The sequence below is a fragment of the Macrobrachium rosenbergii genome, chromosome 2 (assembly GCF_040412425.1).
Source record: "Macrobrachium rosenbergii isolate ZJJX-2024 chromosome 2, ASM4041242v1, whole genome shotgun sequence".
Lineage (NCBI taxonomy): Eukaryota > Metazoa > Arthropoda > Malacostraca > Decapoda > Palaemonidae > Macrobrachium > Macrobrachium rosenbergii.
Genome location: NC_089742.1, coordinates 56,749,271 through 56,769,009, shown reverse-complemented (window position 1 = coordinate 56,769,009; position 19,739 = coordinate 56,749,271).

Here is a 19,739-nt window from a genome sequence, read left to right as displayed (position 1 = left end):
CGAAAAGAAATTATTTTCTTAAATATGACGAATAAGCTTTTTAACAATCAACGGCTTAATTTAAGTAAAACTTCACTGGAGATAAAGTCAGACCTCAGAAATTTTTATTTATCGATTCTTGCTCATGGAGATGAAGGCCTCACCTGAGATCATGAAGCGGCCACGTATTTAGGATTCGTTCTCGATAACTGGATTATACCACCTGAGAAATGAGCAGGGAAAGAATATGAATGCGATAAGGGGCATCAGTAGGCAAAACTCCGAGTAAAAACTAAAGGAATACTAACCAAGATAACTAAGACCAACGTACATTGCCAAAAAGAGTACTCACATTGCTTGAAGTAGTAAGTGGCCTTTGAATCAGGAAGGAGATCTGTGGTCTCTGGCCCGATGTTTATGAGCCGGCATTCCCAAGAATCCGCTTTTCCTGACACCATGACCACGGACCAAGCTTGACAGGCGGTAGGGCCTTGAGCGTAGCAGAGAGCCTGGCAGGTACCTTCAGAGAGACGTTCGTATATACACTAAAAATCTTCGATGGAATTTAACAGTTGTTAATAAGGCAGTGACTGGCTGGCTATGTGTTTGCTTATTCTGTGCAAGAATGCAACCAAATATATTTTGATTCAATAAAGACAATCAAGTGTTAATTTCTATAAAGAAAGATCATTGCTGTTGTGGAAAACGATTCTGGGCTCTCGTGATATATGACTGTTTGCCAGAAAGTATTTTGTGTACAGTGTGCCACCAATGCAAGTAGAGATGGGGTCTGATGGTAAAACCCAGTAGGGTAAAGATGCATGTGATAGGTCAGGTTTAGGGAGCGTCATTGTAGGATTTGATGGGTAAGAGCAAAACCAAATGATCCGGGAATGCACACTCATCCGTAAAATCTTTACCCCAGTTAAATACTAACATTAATATATGATGCAGAAAAATCTGGAATTCTAATGTTGTCAATATGACGCATTAGTGCGTCATCAGTGACTCTGGGGTTGGATTTTGGATGAATTGTCAGGCCGTTGCAAATCATCCAAAGGGTTAAGAATAACATAGATGCTAAGCATAATGTAAGTGTACTAAGCAAACAATGTCTTCTAAGGAAGACAAAAATGTTGAACATGTGTCGATTTAAAATTGTAAAATATATGTATAGACTCATAGAATACTTACACTGGGTGGAACCGGATAAAACAACTGTTGCATTCTGTTGGCTAAATGTCAGGTTTGGAGCCATGAAAAATTGCTTCATCAAACCGTCTATGTAATAGACACTAGGGCCAGCTACTGCAGGCACGATCCCACAAATTTCTAGTCCGAATAAGGAAAGCAATACAACCACTGCTTGTAGCAGCAAATGGCACTTGTAAGAGTCTGCCATTGTAACCTCGGCAATCTGGTAATCAGTGCAGGTCCCACCTGTAATTATTTACGAAGGAAAATACTTTTAAAGGTATGCTAACAACAGAAGTTACGAGATTATAAAGTCAAGTTAGGTGATATTTCAGCCTTTCTTCTGTTATGATGATGCTGGATCGAGTGAGCAAAAAAGATTTCAATAAATTTATGTAGCCAGAAATGGAAGACAAATCAATCAATCCGGAACAAAAACGACCACCACCGGATTTGCGTCATTAGGCCAAATTTATGACCTGTATAGTTAACGATATATATTTGTGGAAACAAAAGCGAAAACACGATTCCTGTACGTATAATGTATAACTTATTAACACCCCACCCGACCCCACCCAACTCCTTCCCGATATCCAGGAGATACAGTTGGAGTTTCCTACTTCAATGTTCTTACACTCAAATGGCAAGAAGATCGTTTTGACAATACTTGCAATCTAGTTGGGGTTTTCCTGAGGCCGGCTCTACCTGAAGTTGTCGGCAATGTTTCCGGTGAGAATTTAGCCTCTTGGAAAACCTCGCCCCTCGCACGGTGAATATAATTTCCTTCTCCTTCGTCAGGATTGTCCCTTTCGAAGCAAGACTGTAAGGACACTGAGTACTTTCATAAGCAAAGCACCTTTCTTTATGACTCGTTTTGGTTACCGAGAAATCAAACTTCCAACTGCAAGAAATCACGAGTGTTATTCAGCTGGTTTTCATGATATTACTTGAAGGCAATTTCTCTAATGGAATAGTGCAGACCCTTTCATGAGAGGGACTACTGAACAACCCTCCTTGTTAACGATCGACTCTCGACGAGCGATAAGATTCAGAAATAATAAATCGAGATACTTGCATACATATATGTATAAATATATATATACATATATATATATATGTATATATATATATATATATATATATATATATATATATATATATATACATACATTTATATATACACATGTGGTGGTGTGTACTGTATATATACACACATATACGCTCACACACACACACACACACACACACATATATATATATATATATATATATATATATATATATATATATATATATATATATATATATATATATATATGTGTGTGTATATATATATATATATATATATATATATATATATATGTGTGTGTGATATTACACACACACACACACACATATATATATATATATATATATATATATATATATATATATATATATATATATATATATATATTATTTATATATATTCAACGAAGAAAACAGATTCCAAACACCACAGAGTTTCCACTGTTGTCAGTGAAGTATCGAGTGAATTTTAAAAAGAAAAGTTTTAAGCAGACAATGGTTACAATTGTCCGGACGTTCGTGCTCGAGAAACCACGTCCATTCATCAGCAAATTGCCTCTCCACAACGTCTTAGAAAGCTGATGTTTCTTTTCGCATTCCCTAAGGAGAGTCGATTCAAGTAATGTCCTATTATCGACATCGATTAACTTCTTGGTCAAAGTTCGTGCCAGCCTCATTTGTTTCACTTGTACTGACGTTTTTGCAAGTAAACATACATCTGTTTATTCGGTTACTTATTATGTCCTTCACTCTCCTTCCTCCTTTCCAAAATGAGTATTCTATTTGTGGAAGGTTGCTGTGCAAAGCATTCGACTTTTAGGCTTGTTCCTGAGGGTTACTTTCTCGTATTCAGGAGTAACAACCACAACAATGGTATGTTCATTTAACTTAATGTCCGCCATTGGAGAACTTCTTGGGAAAATGTAGAACCCTTGAATGATTTCATGTTATTATACGCTGCCGTATTACCGGCACAATTTTGTGTCCGCCACAAAGGCTGCAAAGAACATTCATGATTTAGAATTGGGGGGATTTTCATTTCCTGACGGGCGTCGTGCGTCTAGCGTTTGGGGGCGCTCTGTCTGGTCTGCGCATGCCCGCGCATTCCTCCTTCTGCTGGAAGGGAGTTTGTGGTCCGACTCTTGCCTCGTATCAAGAGTCGGTTGTTGGATGGCGATGCTTACCGCTTCCGCTATTAAAAGGCAGCCTAGTTGCTTTCTGTATGGACGCCCTGGGCGCCTTCGATCAATTTTTGTAGGGATTGACTTCCTATCACGCGTACCAATAAAATGCTGGTGTATGGCCCCTTGGTTTCTGTGGATCAGCATTCGCCTCCGAAGGGTCGTAGTAGTGTGTCCGATGTAGGTTTTGCTGTGAGATTTACACATCTCCTCTGGGCATATGAATTTGTACACCACATTCATACAAATTCGGTCCCACGGGAGCGGGGACTGCCTTTCGTTATTGGGGCTGCTACTAAATTAGGTTTGCTGTACTGCTATATAGCCTGAAGTCAATTTCCTTGTAAGGGGCTCTAGGCGTTAAGCCTCATTAATGATCCATCGTAGAGTGCGGCATCCCTAGTTATGCCGTAGACCCATAATGCATGCGATGATAAATAACCAGGTTCACCTCTGCCGTCGTTGTGATCGGTTGGTAGAAATCGCCAATTTTCTTTCTAATCCCAGTTTCGATAATACGACCTGCGTATCGGTTGTTTGTTAGTAACGAGCGAATTCTGTCTCATTCGTTGTTTACATCTCTCCAAGAAGTGCGGTGGGTGAGACCTACGTTAATCCATTAGGAAAGTTGGAGGAGACATTAAGAAGACTTAATTATACTGATTGACCCCCACGTGCTTCTCTGCCAAAAGTTTCCTTGCGGCGGTTAAAAGTTTGATCTCTTGGTAACCAAACAGATTCACTGCAAACGCTGCTTTGCTTATGCACATATTTAGTTCCCGACAGTCTTGCTTCGAAGGGGACATTCCTGACGAAGGAGAAAGAAATTATATTCAATGTGCGAGTGGCGAGATTTTCAGAGACTAAAATCTCACCGAAAACATTGCTGTAAACATCAGGTAGAGCCTGCCACGGGAGAAGCCCAAACTAGCTTGTAAGTAATTTCTAAACGATTTTCTTGCAATTTGAGTGCAAGAACGTTGATCAGAAAACTCTGAGTGTTTCTCCCGGGTATTGGCGACGGAAGAGGGGCGGTATGTAAAATATACCACGAAGATTAGATTTCGTTAGACAAGTGTACAAATATGAGTGTTAAGTCAGTGCATAAGTATATATATATATATATATATATATATATATATATATATATATATATATATATATATATATATATATTACTAAAAGACACTATTTCAAACTGGATGGTATCTCCATTAGATACCATCAGTTTGAATGAGGTCACTATAATTCTACTAATGCACAGAACAATTGTGTATGTGATAAAAAGTTAATATATATATATATATATATATATATATATATATATATATATATATATACAGTATATATAAATGGATGTATGCGTGTGTGTGTGTGTGTGTGTATGTTCCAGCATAACTGAAAAGCTTTGAGGAGTTTCAACTAGACTTGGTATACATATGACTTACCATCTGCAAAAGAACACTGTGGGCGTAAGACTTCACCAGCATCAAAGGGCATCAAAGAGCACCAAAATGGGTTGGGGGTGGGAAGGGCTTCCCTGAAACGGAGCTGGTTCTACTTGTAGACTGCGTAACTAAATAAAGTCTAAGGGTTTATCATACCCCATTTTGGTAGATATATATATATATATATATATATATATATATGACTTACTATATGGAAAAGAATACTATGGGGATAAGACATCACTGGCACCAAAGGGCGTGGGGGTGAGAAGGTGGTGACATGTAAAAATAACCAAAAACGACAGATATTAGTGTCTAATCCATAGTTTTCGAGGTTGCTGAGATGAATAGTAACACTCCCGATGACCTTTAAGTCCAAGTTCAGCCTCAATAGGAATGGAGGGGTGAGAAGGGGTGAAATATAAAATGTCAAAAATGCTGGGCAATGTAACTGAAGCAACTATCTAACAGGAAAGGGAAAGAGTGAAAGAGAGAGAGAGAGAGAGAGAGTGAGATGGAGAGGAAGTGAGATAGAGATTAGAGAGGGTGTTAGGGAGAAGAAAAAGAGAGAGAGAGAGAGAGAGTTTATCAGTTATCATTCAAAGTTTTCCCGGTCAATTGCCAGGTTGATCAGATAATATATATATATATATATATATATATATATATATATATATATATATATATATATATATATATATATATATATATATATATATATACATATATATATATATACATATATATATGTGTGTGTGTGTGCAATTGTAATAAGCACGATACCCTCAAAAATCTCGAATTCTTCACACTTAGATCAAATGCAAGAATATGTAAAAAGTACGATTCGAACCCGCATCCGGAGTGTCAGAACAATGTCACGTTGCTGACTAGACTTCGAAGTCGTGTTATTGCAACAGCTTAATCAGTTATATAATACACGGACATGAATCACGAGGCTACGATCTTGTTTCGACCAGTATACACGGTTAACCAAACAAGTAACAAATTTGGCCAAATTAGGAGAATCCAGTGGTTAGCATCTTTGTTCCAGAAGGATCGATTAGTCTTCCATTTCTGGCTAAGTAACATATTGATTTCTTTCTGCTCACTCTATCCAGCTATGTCGTTACAATGGCAGGAAAAACAAAAGATATTGACCAGCGTGACTTGGCATTCTCATGACATTTTCTGCTTTCAGTGCCGCTAAGTCTCTTCCTTCTTAAATATCTACAGCTGCATTAACGTAGGTCTTGTTGTCCTGAGAGGCATTACCAAACCCTTCATATCAAACGTTGATTGTTGTAAAAGCAAAGCATTCGTTATTGGGAAGATAATGACTTCATAACGGAAGTGTACAATTTCAAAGTTTTTTAGTCTTAGAAGTCAATATGACTTAGCAATTGGTGAGAACTACAACTTGTAAGGCATTTTATGAATAAGAGATAGAGACTGGCTTAAGTAACTAAATATATATATACAGTATATGTATATATATATATATATATATATATATATATATATATATATATATATTTGTAAAGAGTAACCAAATAAGCTGAAACTCTTCTCCTTCCCTGCTTTGGGTTGGTTTGAACCTTTGAAGGTCAGAGGAAATAGGGCTCAGAGAAAATATGATAGTTTGGGGACAGTAAACTGGCTTTTGCTGTTTTCTTTGGTACAGGGAAAGAAAATCGTTTTCTATGATATCCGGGTCGGCGATCTGGGTCAGGACATCGCCCCCCCTACCCTGTCCAGAAGCAATAAAAGGGTCAGGGCCAGGATAGCTCTCCCACGCGCCCGCTGGTTTAAGCCGAGAACAAGTCCAGTCTTGGGCCGTTGCCCCTGCCCTCCTCTTCCGCTCGCCGCCACGTGGATCCCATCGCCGCCCTGTGCCCCGTGGTCCATTCCACGTGGCCTTAGAAGACTGCAAGGGGGATTGCAAGTCTTCAAACGCGAGCTGACATTAAACGGCGGCCTTTTCATCATCCCAAGGGCGCCCTTTTCCGCCCCAATCTACGACTTGAAGAAATACCTTGGTGAGGCTACCATTTGTCCACGCTCCCACACGTGTTTCTCGGCAGAAGACGTCGTCATCCCTGCGTGCCCCTACAAATGTGGTAATGTACCCAAAACGAGTTGCTAGTCACGATTACTTGCCCTTTGCATTTATTAATCTCTGGGCCTATAACTTTGTGTTCCCTGATATTCCTTGGTTCAAGCCAGGCCCACGTGTTCTAGCTTCTTTCCTCTGAGTCACAAGTAACGCCTCGAGGAGTCCTTGGCGCCTTCAGTGCACCCCGAGTAATTCAATCCCCAAATTCCAGCATTAGATGTGTAACGTGGGTCCAAATATCGTTTCAGAAAGACGCCTGTAGCAGAATTATCCTGGTCCGTGTTCCTGGCATTTAAGCTCCCCCTTCGGGAGGACTTCTACGCAGTAATTTACCGTATTTTCAGTTAATTTTCCTTTTGACCTTGTGTGCTATCAAATATAACTATTTTTATATCCACGTGTTTCACGCACTTCCCCTAGTGAAGAGCCCTCCGCTCCGTGTACTTCTTTTTGTTTGTGTTTTATATGTCCTGGGTATCTTACAAGGCCATTTTCGAGTAAAAGTAATAATTGTGGAGTCATAAGATCCACCTGCACCAGGAAACATATAAAAATGGCGACCTGACCAGTGATTCTCGTAATGATTGCATCCCCCTCTTCCCTTTGTTGTTTGTGTTGCAATTTGTGAAATCAGCAATTAGCTCAGCTAAGCTGGATACGAGACAGATTACGAACCTTTGAAAAACCAGCAACAGGCCAAGGAAATTCTGCGTAAGTAAACTGTGTTTATTTAGCGTAGGACGCTGTAGAAAACGTGACTAGTCCTAGGAATTTTTTTATAGTAGGGCGCATGTCCGAGGAAAACGAGAGAGAGAATCGCCGAAAACTTAGCTTTGGAAGCCTTTGCACGCGGCTTGCATGCCATTCAATTAGGTTATACAGGTGATAAATCATTAAAGGAATAGTGCGCATATTCCTCCTGTAGAAACGAGTGATTTCGAAACCGAATCATTAGATATAGCGCGAGACCTCGACGTCAACCACGTGTTCGAAAGTCAGATTAGCATTGCTGACGCATTTTCACCCCCTCTCTCTCTCGTTTTAGAAATAGGGCGAAAAGCGTATATTATACGCCCAGGACGAAAAAGGGTCAACAACCGTGTTTACGTCGTTCATTCATTTGGCGCAGACGGCCTTGACCGTCCATTCCATGGCCCAGTTAGGAAAACATTTGTTTGTTTGATTTGCTTCGCTCTACCAAATTGTTTTGCATTATTGGGGGTCTGACATTATATGTTCTGTGTTCTGTTTTTTTTGTGTGTTTGTTTTGTGCTTTTACTACGGCTGCGTGTGTTGCCTATCTGTTGTGAATGTGGGATGGCCACCCACCTAATTGTCCTTGAGAATAACACTTCTCCCATAAGTCATTAAAACTAGCGCCCTCGCTGATCAGACGTCGTTTGTGCGGAAATTCCTGGGCGCCTATATATTCTATTCTTGTCCCCAATAAATCCGTGTCGTCGGTCCGTTGGTGAGACCGATTCATTTCCATTCAGTCCCCAAGTGAGCCCGTTTTGTCGGTAATTCGGGAGACCTAAATATATATCCCAATCTAGTCCCCAAGTAAGCCCGTTTGTCGTTACCTTGGGAGACCAATCATTACTAATTCATCGTCCCCAATCAGCCCGCTTCGTCGGTAAATCAGGAGACCAATCATCGCTAATTCATCGTCCCCAATCAGCCCGCTTCGTCGGTAAATCGGGAGACCAATCATCGCTAATTCATCGTCCCCAATCAGCCCGTTTCGTCGGTAAATCGGAGACCAATCATCGCTAATTCATCGTCCCCAATCAGCCCGTTTCGTCGGTAAATAGGAGACCAATCATTGCTAAATTCATCGTCCCCAATCAGCCCGCTCCGTCGGTAAGTCGGAGACCAATCATTGCTAACTTATCGTCCCCAATCAGCCCATTTTGTCGGTAAATCGGAGACCAATCAATGCTAATTCATCGTCCCCAATCAGCCCGCCTCGTCGGTAAACCGGGAGACCAATCATTGATAATTCATCGTCCCCAATCAGCCCGCTCCGTCGGTAAATCGGGAGACCAATCATCGCTAATTCATCGTCCCCAATCAGCCCGTTTCGTCGGTAAATCGGGAGACCAATCATTGCTAACTTATCGTCCCCAATCAGCCCATTTTGTCGGTAAATCGGGAGACCAATCATTGCTAATTCATCGTCCCCAATCAGCCCGTTTCGTCGGTAAATAGGGAGACCAATCATTGCTAAATTCATCGTCCCCAATCAGCCCGCTCCGTCAGTAAATAGGGAGACCAATTATCGCTAACTTATCGTCCCCAATCAGCCCATTTTGTCGGTAAATCGGGAGACCAATCATCGCTAATTTATCGTCCCCAATCAGCCCGCTTCGTCGGTAAATAGGGAGACCAATCATACGTCCTTTGAAAAAGTGTCCAAGATTCCCACAGCTCTGGGAAATTAATTCTGTGTGTTACTAGCGTCCTCTCCCGCCTGCAAAATGTCGACACGGTCTCAGCAGAGCGAGGATTTCAAGTTCTTCATGTCCTCAGGGAAGGAACTCGGCCTTTCCGGGAGAGAACTAAGAGACTGGGTACAGGAGAGGATGGACGCCATACAGGCAGAAAGACAGGCTCAGGAGAGACGAGACGAAGCCGCACGACAGGAACGGGAGGCAGAGAGGCTGGCTCAGGAGAGACGGGAAGACGCAGAGAGACAAGAACGTGCAGCAGAAAGACTGGCCCAGGAGAAACGAGAAGAAGCCGAGAGGGAAGAAAGGGACAAGCAGCGTGCCCATGAACTCGCAATGCTGCAACAGAGTGGCCTTCGCCTCCACCTGCCCCCAGGGGATGAGTGCCTTCAGCCAGGCTCTCGCCTGCATGCCGAGTGGACGGAGGCCGAGCCAGTGTGGCTCGACAGCGCCGAGACAGTGTTAAGGCCTGCCCCTGAGTGCCGCCGAACTCTCCCCTGGTGTTGGGCAAGTTCCTTGGAGGGAAGGCCCTGATTGCCTACAGGGCCCTCCCGCCGGAGGAGCAGGAAAATTGGGAGGTCGTACGCCAGACTATTGCCAAGGCGTGCGAGATAACCCCTGAACGCTGGAGGAGGCGCTGGCGCGGGCTAGTGAAGGAGGCCAATCAAACCTGGGCAGACTGGGCCTACAAGTCCGGCGTGCCCGTGCCAAATGGTTCGAGGCCGTGGGGTTCACGACCTCAACGATGCCATCGAACAAATACAAATAGAGAACTTCCTACTCTACACCCCGCCGGCCCTCGCCACGCATCGCCGAGAAGGAGCCCCCACCTTAGCTGATTGCTGCGAATAGCGGATCTATGGGACACCCATCACCCCAGGAGAGCTCGCTGCAGCGCAAAAATTACGCCACCCGCCTACCTATCGGGTGCCCCCGCCGAAGAATGGGCAATCACAGAAGCCCGTCGTGTGCGGGTTCTGTAAAAAAGATCGGGCATGCCAAGGAGCAATGCGCAGTAAACCACCCGCGTCTCTCTCTCCCGGACAGCCCCTAATAAGTCGCTCGCGCCTCTGCCGGGCAGTCGCGAAGAAGATTTCAGCCAAACCTTTTGCACGGCGTGCAAGGTTTATAGCCACTCTTCCTCATGGGCAAAATGCCCTAGAAATAATAAGGCAGAACTCCGCCGTCGCCCTGGCAGTAACGAATCCCGAGTCCTGACCCTCCTGCCGAGGGTCCCATCTATGTGGCACCTCCTCGAGGTAAATACTCAGCACGCCAGGTCAAGGCATTTGACGACTCTGGCGCAAAATTTCCCTCATAAGGAGGGACAAAGTTCCCTATGGAGCTATAATAGACCGACGCAAGCTCGTCACCATTGAGGGCATTAACAATTTTAAAATGATCCTCCCTACGGTCCAACTGAGGGTCACCCGACCCCACAGAGCCAGGACCCTTCGTCTCGCCGTGCCGGAACACATTCAGGAGACTATGACGTCCTCCTGGGCCAAGACTTGGCGTCCCCTTTTGCAGCCACAACCATTCACGGTCCCCATTCCCAATAAATCATCCAAATCCGAGTCAGTGCCCGGCACGGGCATCAGTGCCAGTGCCGAGGCCTCAGCCAGATCTCCCTTCAGGAGAATCTCGGCCTTCAACTCCTCTGCCAGTGCCCTTCGGCGCACTGAGCAGTGCCAGTCTCCGTCCGTCCAGACAGACGAGACCACCACCACATCGCCACCAGCGCCAGTGCCAATGTCAGTGCCTGAGCTGGTCACCCCTGCAAGCAAGTCGACCCCGCCCCCTCCGGCCGTCCCCTCTCTCTCGCCGCCCGCCGCAGATTCCTCCGCGAGTCATGATTCTGCCCCCCGCCTTCCTGGGCCGATGAACTCTGCGATCTGCGCCGGTTAATGTCCGAGATGGCGAACAAAATTCCTGGGTCAGTTGTCGCAGCAGCTGACCCAGATGGCACCCCTTGCCGCCCTTTGGCCTCAGGCCTCGATTCCCCGGCCAAGGACAACGGTCCAAGGAGGAGAGGTTCGCGGCGGAGTTACCACGGGTGTGGGCGATCGCAGGTAGTCCACAAGGAGCCCCGAGCTCTTCTGGCCCCTGTGCAAACCTGGCATAGGGCTCCCTTCTTCATCTTTGAACGTCTTGGCACCTTTCATCCAGGAGAGGATGTCAAGGCCTTCCGCTATCTTCTTCCTTTCTTTGGAATTTCTATCCCTCATCCTTCTCTATCGATCTTTCCTTCACACTTTCCTTACTTATCACCGCAAGCGGCAGTTAACATATGGGATATCCCCCTTTTAAAATGCATAAATCATTTTATTTTTGAAGAAGTAAGAGACAGAGTGGGAAGTAACACGCCCTTACGCCCGTCCTTTGGGCACAAGGCAGGTGTGCCAGCTCTTCCTGAAGGGGTCGCGCCCTTTGGGTTTCTTTTCCCCGCCCTTGGGCTGAGAGTTAGCTCTGACCGTCGTCTGTTGGCGACGGAAGTTAGATACAGAAGTAAATCCTAAATACCTCACTCTGTTATCCTTTATTTTCTACGTATATTATTTACTTTTTGCATTTAATCTTTTCTTTTTTTACGAATCTTGAGTCACAAGACTCCTGCCCTTACAATTTTAACGTTGCCTTTTTAATCACCATGGTGCGGCCTGCCCTTTAGTATGAAGTAATATCCTTCGTTGTTGTTCTGTGTAGTTTCCTTTATTTTTATTTACATTTCTTTTTTTAATTATCCATGTGGAGAATGTTATCCTTGTCCATTTTCCCCTTCATTTGTTTATCCTCCCATTCATAAGTCGAGTAGTCTATTTTTAGCTTACACCCGAGTTGTAAGCTGCAGACGTAAAATTTAGCGTCATTTAAGTTGGCGAGTTAAAACCCGCGAATAATCTCTTTGCCTCACAGCTGTCAAGTTCTTGCCCCTTCAGATTAGCGTTCGTGGGAAATATTAGTTATGCTCGTCGAGCTTGTGAACAATTGGAGGTCGATTGAAAAGAAGAATTGAATTCTATTATTACAATTTTGGTAAAGGGGATATTATTTAATACCTACAGTGTATTGTCACGAATGCCGCCTCCTCAAGGCACAAGTAATAGCATGCCTGTAATTCCAGGATAGCATTAAGGAATCAGTGGGTTTACATTTGTTTCCTTTTAAATTCTGCCTTGTATGTTTTATTTTGTTGTTGTTATTTTGAAATTTTGAAGTGTTCTTTGTTTATTTTCTTTTGAGCGCCTTATTACCCCAGTAAAGTAAATCGAATAAAGAATGGGTAGAAACAGTACTTAGGAAGTATTTGAGCAATAATTAATTTGCAAGCAAGTTTACCCTTTTTATTGTATATTCTAAATTGCACTCTGCTCCTAAAGTAAACCTTCAGTTTGTTATTGATTAGTGTGGCATCAGAGTTTACAAATAAAGTAAAGTAAAGGTTGTAGCAAAGTAAAAGATAGAATAAAGTCGAACGTTTTCTTCGCTCATTTTTGCTTTTGTCAATATTCGCACCCGTTTATAGGTGTGAATATTATCTTGCCAGGGGAGCTGTAAAGAGTAGCGCCAAAATAAGCTAGGAAACTCTTCTCCTTCCCTGCTTTGGGTTGGTTTGAACCTTTGAAGGTCGGGGAAATAGGGCTCAGAGAAAATATAATAGTTTGGGGACAGTAAACTGGCTTTGCACTGTTTTCTTTGGTACAGGGAAAGAAAATCGTTTTCTATGATATCCGGGTCGGCGATCTGGGTCAGGACATCGCCCCCCTACCCCTGTCCAGAAGCAATAAAAGGTCAGGGCCAGGATAGCTCTCCCTCACACGCGCCCGCTAGTTTAAGCCGAGAACAAGTCCAGTCTTGGGCCGTTGCCCCTGCCCTCCTCTTCCGCTCGCCGCCACGTGGATCCCATCGCCGCCCTGTGTGCCCGTGTTCCATTCCACGTGGCCTTAGAAGACTGCAAGGGGATTGCAAGTCTTCCAAACGCGAGCTGACATTAAACGGCGGCCTTTTCATCATCCCAAGGGCGCCCTTTTCCGCCCCAATCTACGACTTGAAGAAATACCTTGGAGAGGGGAGGCTACCATTTGTCCACGCTCCCACACGTGTTTCTCGGCAGAAGACGTCGTCATCCTGCGCCCCTACAAATGTGGTAATGTACCCAAAACGAGTTGCTAGTCACGATTACTTAGCCCTTTTGCATTTATTAATCTCTGGGCCTATAACTTTGTGTTCCTGATATTCCTTGGTTCAAGCCAGGCCCACGTGTTCACAGCTTCTTTCCTCTGAGTCACAAGTAACGCCTCGGGAGTCCTTGGCGCCTTCAGTGCACCCTCGAGTAATTCAATCCCCAAATTCCAGCATTAGATGTGTAACGTGGGTCCAAATATCGTTTCAGAAAGACGCCTGTAGCAGAATTATCCTTGGTCCGTGTTCCTGGCATTCTAAGCTCCCCTTCGGGAGGACTTCTACGGCAGTAATTTACCGTATTTTCAGTTAATTTTCCTTTTGACCTTGTGTGCTATCAAATATAACTATTTTTATATCCACGTGTTTCACGCACTTCCCCTAGTGAAGAGCCCTCCGCTCCGTGTACTTTTTTTGTTTGTGTTTTATATGTCCTGGGTATCTTACAAGGCCATTTTCGAGTAAAGTAATAATTGTGGAGTCATAAGATCCACCTGCACCAGGAAACATATAAAAATATATATATACATATATAGATATAGATATAGATATGTATATACAGTATATATATATATATATATATATATATATATATATATATATATATATATATATATATATAGATAGATATATATATACACAATATATATATATATATATATATATATATATATATATATATATATATATATATATATATATATATATATAGATAGATAGATATATATATACACAATATATATATATATATATATATATATATATATATATATATATATATAAATATATATATATATATATATATATATATATATATATATATATATATATATAAATATATATATATATATATATATATATATATATATATATATATATATATATATATTCATACATACATACTGTAAGGGCGAACATCTGTATATTGACAAATTTTTAAATTTTTATAAGTATTTACACAGAATGAAAAGAGTATTTACAACGAAGCAAACAGAAGAAAATAACAATACAAATTTTGAAATGTGGTCGATTAAATATCTAGCGAGCTTTAATGGACAAAGTTTTAACACGACCCAATGGCCGCAATATTCCTAGTGTTCGTGCTTAAGAACTCTTTGTCTATTCATCAGCAAATTGCCTCTCCACAATGTATTCTAAAATTAAACTTTCCTGTGTCCATTTACTTACAAGATTGATTTCTGTTTTGCCTCAATTAATTTCCCACTTTTTCTGTGTGAAAGGTTGCTTTCAAGTTATTAGACCTTTAGGCTTGTACCTAATTCAGGACCAACAATCACAATTATAAATAATGTTACCTCAAGTTAGTGTCCACTATCGCATAATTTCTTCAGAAGGTGGAACAGAACACTTGAATGGCCCAATTTGTTTGTACGTTGCTAAATTACTGGCCCAATTTTACGTTCAGTGCAGAAGTAATCTGATGTGGCTATGGCAACTCTGGCGTAGGTAAACATCATGTAGGATAGTAAAATAAATAATTTTGATAATTTCAAACTGAATGAATTTTAGCTTCCATTATGCTCCTATTATTCACCTCCTGTACCAAACTCTGAAGCATCAGTAGCAACAAAAACATCTGTCAAATCATAAAACTGGCCAAAAAGCCGACATTTGAGCTAGTAGTGGACCATATTAAAATCACCTTGACTCCAGCTGAGCGCAAACTCAAAGTCACGTAGGGAAGAGATTCTGTCACCATAACAAGTTGTAGAAACTCGCGGGCAGCATTCAGGGTCAATCGCAGACCTTTATTTCTTTTTACCTCGTTGTGATACAAGAGATCATTTGAAAGACACTGGAAAGTCAACTGTGCTGAGAAGTTACACGACTGGTCTTGTGCAAAGCACAGCATGTGGTGAGGTCTTGGCATCTTGAATCAGTGACTGAAGTATTGCTTCCCTGCAGTGGACCGTCGGTGCTGGTCATTCATTATTTACCCGTAGACACCCTGTGGGTCTCAGTACTTGTTATTACTGCGTTCCTTGGGTACTGTGAGACAGACTGCCTACTTACTTTCTGTCATTCTTTTTCTTCCTTTCCTTTGCTCACTGTTGCACTTTTGTATCTTTGGTATCACGGGCACACATACATACATACATGCATACATACATACATACATACATGTGTTGATATATGCATAATGGGGTGTGTGTTGGTGTATTCTTCTATGAAATGAAGATAAGTGTACTTGGTGTCTGTAAGTCAATCTCTATTAATATCTAAGCATTTAAAATCACTAAGCAGTACAAACCTTAGAATATCTTCTGTTCTTAATGCATAATACATTCTGTGCTTAAAATATAGCATAAGGGACACATAATAAATATGTCAAAAGTTTGCAGATTTATCAAGCGTTCAGAGATAAATCCTATGTAGGAGAATTGGCCCTAAAAAAACAAAGTGTATTTTCGAACACGTTATCAACGTTTCCTGGATCCTGACGTCGAAACATCGTAAATTCTCACTTTTCAAGTAACTTACGTCATTTCAAAATGCCCGAAAACTAGGTTTTGTATTTTCGCTGCTGCATCTAAAAATATGTTGAACTGCATAAGGTTATTTATCCAAACTTTTGCCAACGGAGCAAAATTTGCTTTTGACAAAGAATCGTTGGTAAGAGACACCTGATAGCCTGAGGGGGCAATGCCCAGGAAATTTCATCATAAACTAAATTTGTGACAATAAAGCAACCAGTGTGGAATCTGACCTACATTGTAGAAACATCAATATGTAAACATCTGTGAAATAATGTTTCACTTGTAAAAATAAAAAAAAAAAAGAATTTCCTGCATTTCGTTACTTCTTTCTTTTCCTTTTCTTTGATCAACTTTCGTAGAGCATTTGTTTCCATTAGTTTTTCTTTTCCAATTGCTCTTTACCACTCTATTCCGAGAGGGTTTACTTGGCGAAGCGCCCTGTTGGGACCGTCCCGCGTTTCAAGCGAGTCGTCGATCTTCATACTCCAGGAAATAAAGACGTTGCTGCTGAGGCCTTCGTCGATTCGAAAAAGTCCGTTGGTCACGGAAATGTTGCTGCCGTCTCCCCACTTGTATTCGCCCAGTGAGGTCTTGCGAAGGTGTGAGACCCAAAAAGGTACTGAAAAAATAAGGAACATTCCATCAAAGCTGGGAGACCATATGAGAGGGGAAAACTGAAACAAGATAAGATTCAAGAAGTTGGACAGCTAAATGCCATGAAACCAAAGGAGATAGATGAAAAGTAAAAGATAGAAGCAATGCATCACCTGTGAAGATTCTACAAATATGAGTATAAAATACAGTTCTCACCTCATTTTCTTAAAAAATTCAAATAGTAAACACAGTGAATGAAACGGTTTTAGGTCATCACTAAGAGGTTCTCGTAAATACCGGATTTAAATGACCTTTGAAATAATTGGTTGAAGAAAAGACTAAAACAATTGATCCTCTGGCGTTAAGAGCCTCCAGTATAGGTGCCAATAAAACCATACCACGAGGTTAAGGTAATTCTAAGCACAAGTCACAATCAGTTCTTCGATAAGTAAGAAGGCCTCATCTCTTTTGATTCAACTGACAAAAGAAATTTCTTATTCTGATCTGTCTGGACTGCACAAAAAAGGCTCTACAAACACGTTTTAAAATTATTATCACATTTAACATATATCCAAGAAATTGTATGGCTAATTAAATGATGTTGAAAATGACAAGGATTAAAAATACAATAAGAAAGTACATTCATCTGGAAAAGTAATACAAATTCATAGTAAAACGAAATTAGTTTGCTTAGTTGACTCATGAAATTATTAGGAAGCAAGATTGTTCATTTCATTGAGCTCCTGTATTAAAAAAACAAACCAAAACCTTTCTTTTTGTTGGCTCTAGTTTCATAGAGAGTTCCACCTGATATCATGAGACGTCCTGATTTTGATCTCTTGTAGATAACAGGGTTATTGCTCTTCAGAAAAGAGCAGAAACAGAATATCAACGCATCGACGTCACCAAGATACTAAAAATCAGAGGGACAACTAAAAGAACCACTAAACGAAGTAGCTAGGGCCAACTTAATGTTGCTAACACAAGAGTACTCACATTTCTTGAAGTAGTAAGTGGCGTTTGGATCAGAAAGGAGATCTGTGGTCTCCGGACGAACGTTTATGAGCCGACATTCCGAAGAACTCACTCGTCCTGACACCGTGACCAATGACCAAGCTTGACACGCAGTGGGGCCTCGGGCAAAGCAGAGGTATTGGCACTCACCTTAAGGTAAACGTTTATGTATGCATCAAAAATCGTGTTTGGAATTTAATAATAGTTAAGAAGCTCACTGTCTCATTGGCTTAGCTGTTCAGTTTGTGGTCATATTGAGCTAATTGTAATGCAAGGCAATAAAAAGTAATTACATATTTATTTCTACAAAGCAAGACCATAGAGGTTTCAGTTGCTAACAAAAAATTCGGCTTCTCATTTATTTCGATGGTCTATCAAGATGCATTTCTAGCAATGAAATTATATTTTCCTAAAAAGCAGGTGATGTACTGCAACGAAAAAAGTAGGTCTGGTAGTAACAGCTAAGCGTAGGTGCTTGTAGTAGGCTAGGCTTTGGGTAGGGTAAGTGCAGGTCACAGTAAGTTACAGCAATTGTAAGTGATGCCCCGTATGCATTCGTTCCAAAAAAAAAAATCTGTAATTAAAATAAAATATGACATTACTACAAAACGTAGAAAACTTAAGCTTTCCAATGACGTCAAACAAGACAGAAAAACCAGAAAAACTTTCAGTAACCCTTCAGTCATTAGGCCATTGTGACTCCTGTCTTTCTTGAGGCCAGAGCTGCGATAAGTGATATCTAACATTGGTCATCAAATGTGACGCTGCTTGTCACGGCGTTATACTCATTCTTGTGTCAACTTGAAGCACAATACCTTCGAAATAGCACATCTGAGCGTCATAAGTTACTCCGAGATTCAATTATGGAAGATGCGTCAGGGGGTTAGCGATAGTCTTCAGGATACTAATACAATTGATAAGCGGAAACAGTAAATGAGTAGACTAAACTTGCAGAAATGTGCATTTTAACAGACTCCATGTAAATCTAAATGTATAGAGCAAACAATGGCATGTAAGGAGAGAAGAAATTCCGAACTTTTGCAAAGTATATACAGTATGGTATCAACATCTATCTATCTGTCTATATGTGTGTGTGTTTATATAGACAGAGAGATAGATAGATGGATACACGTGCGCATCTAGAATACTTACAACGACTACATCCCTGCACAACGTACGTTGCATTCTGTCGCCGAAATGCCAGGTTTGGAGCCATGAAAAAATGCTTTAATGAATCTTCTATGTAATTGACACTAGGTCCAGGTGCTGCAGTCACGATTTCACGAATACCCTAGTCTGAGGGAAAGCAATGCAACCATTACTTGTAGCAACAATGGCACTCGTAAGTGCCTGCCATTGTAACTTGAGCAGCCTGGCATTTAGTGCAGTTTAAGAAGAGAAAGACTTTCAAACGTAAGAGAACACACAAGATACGTGACTACAAAGTGGTGTCGATTTTCATTTATTCTTTCACTGCGATCACACTGGATAGAGTGAACAAAACAAACTCAGTAAGTTACATTACATGGGCAAAAACAGAAGCCAGTCAATCATTTTAATACAAAGACGTTACTCATATGTATATACTTATATATATGTGTATATATATACATTTATATATATGTATGTATATGTATGTATATATACATATATATGTACATATATATATATATATATATATATATATATATATATATATATATATATATATATATATATATATATATATATATATATATATATATATAGATATTTCACAGATACCATCTTCTTATCTAGACTTTGAATCAAGCTATAAGAAGTATAGACTGATTCAAAATCTAGATAAAAAGATAGTATCTGCGAATAATGCCACTGACTTCAATAGAAATATCTATATCTATGTATCTACGTACATACATACATACATACATACATACATACATACATACATACATACATACATACATAATGTACACAAGTGTCTACAACACACATCAATATCGTTTGTATATTAGATGGCATATTTCTAATCATAT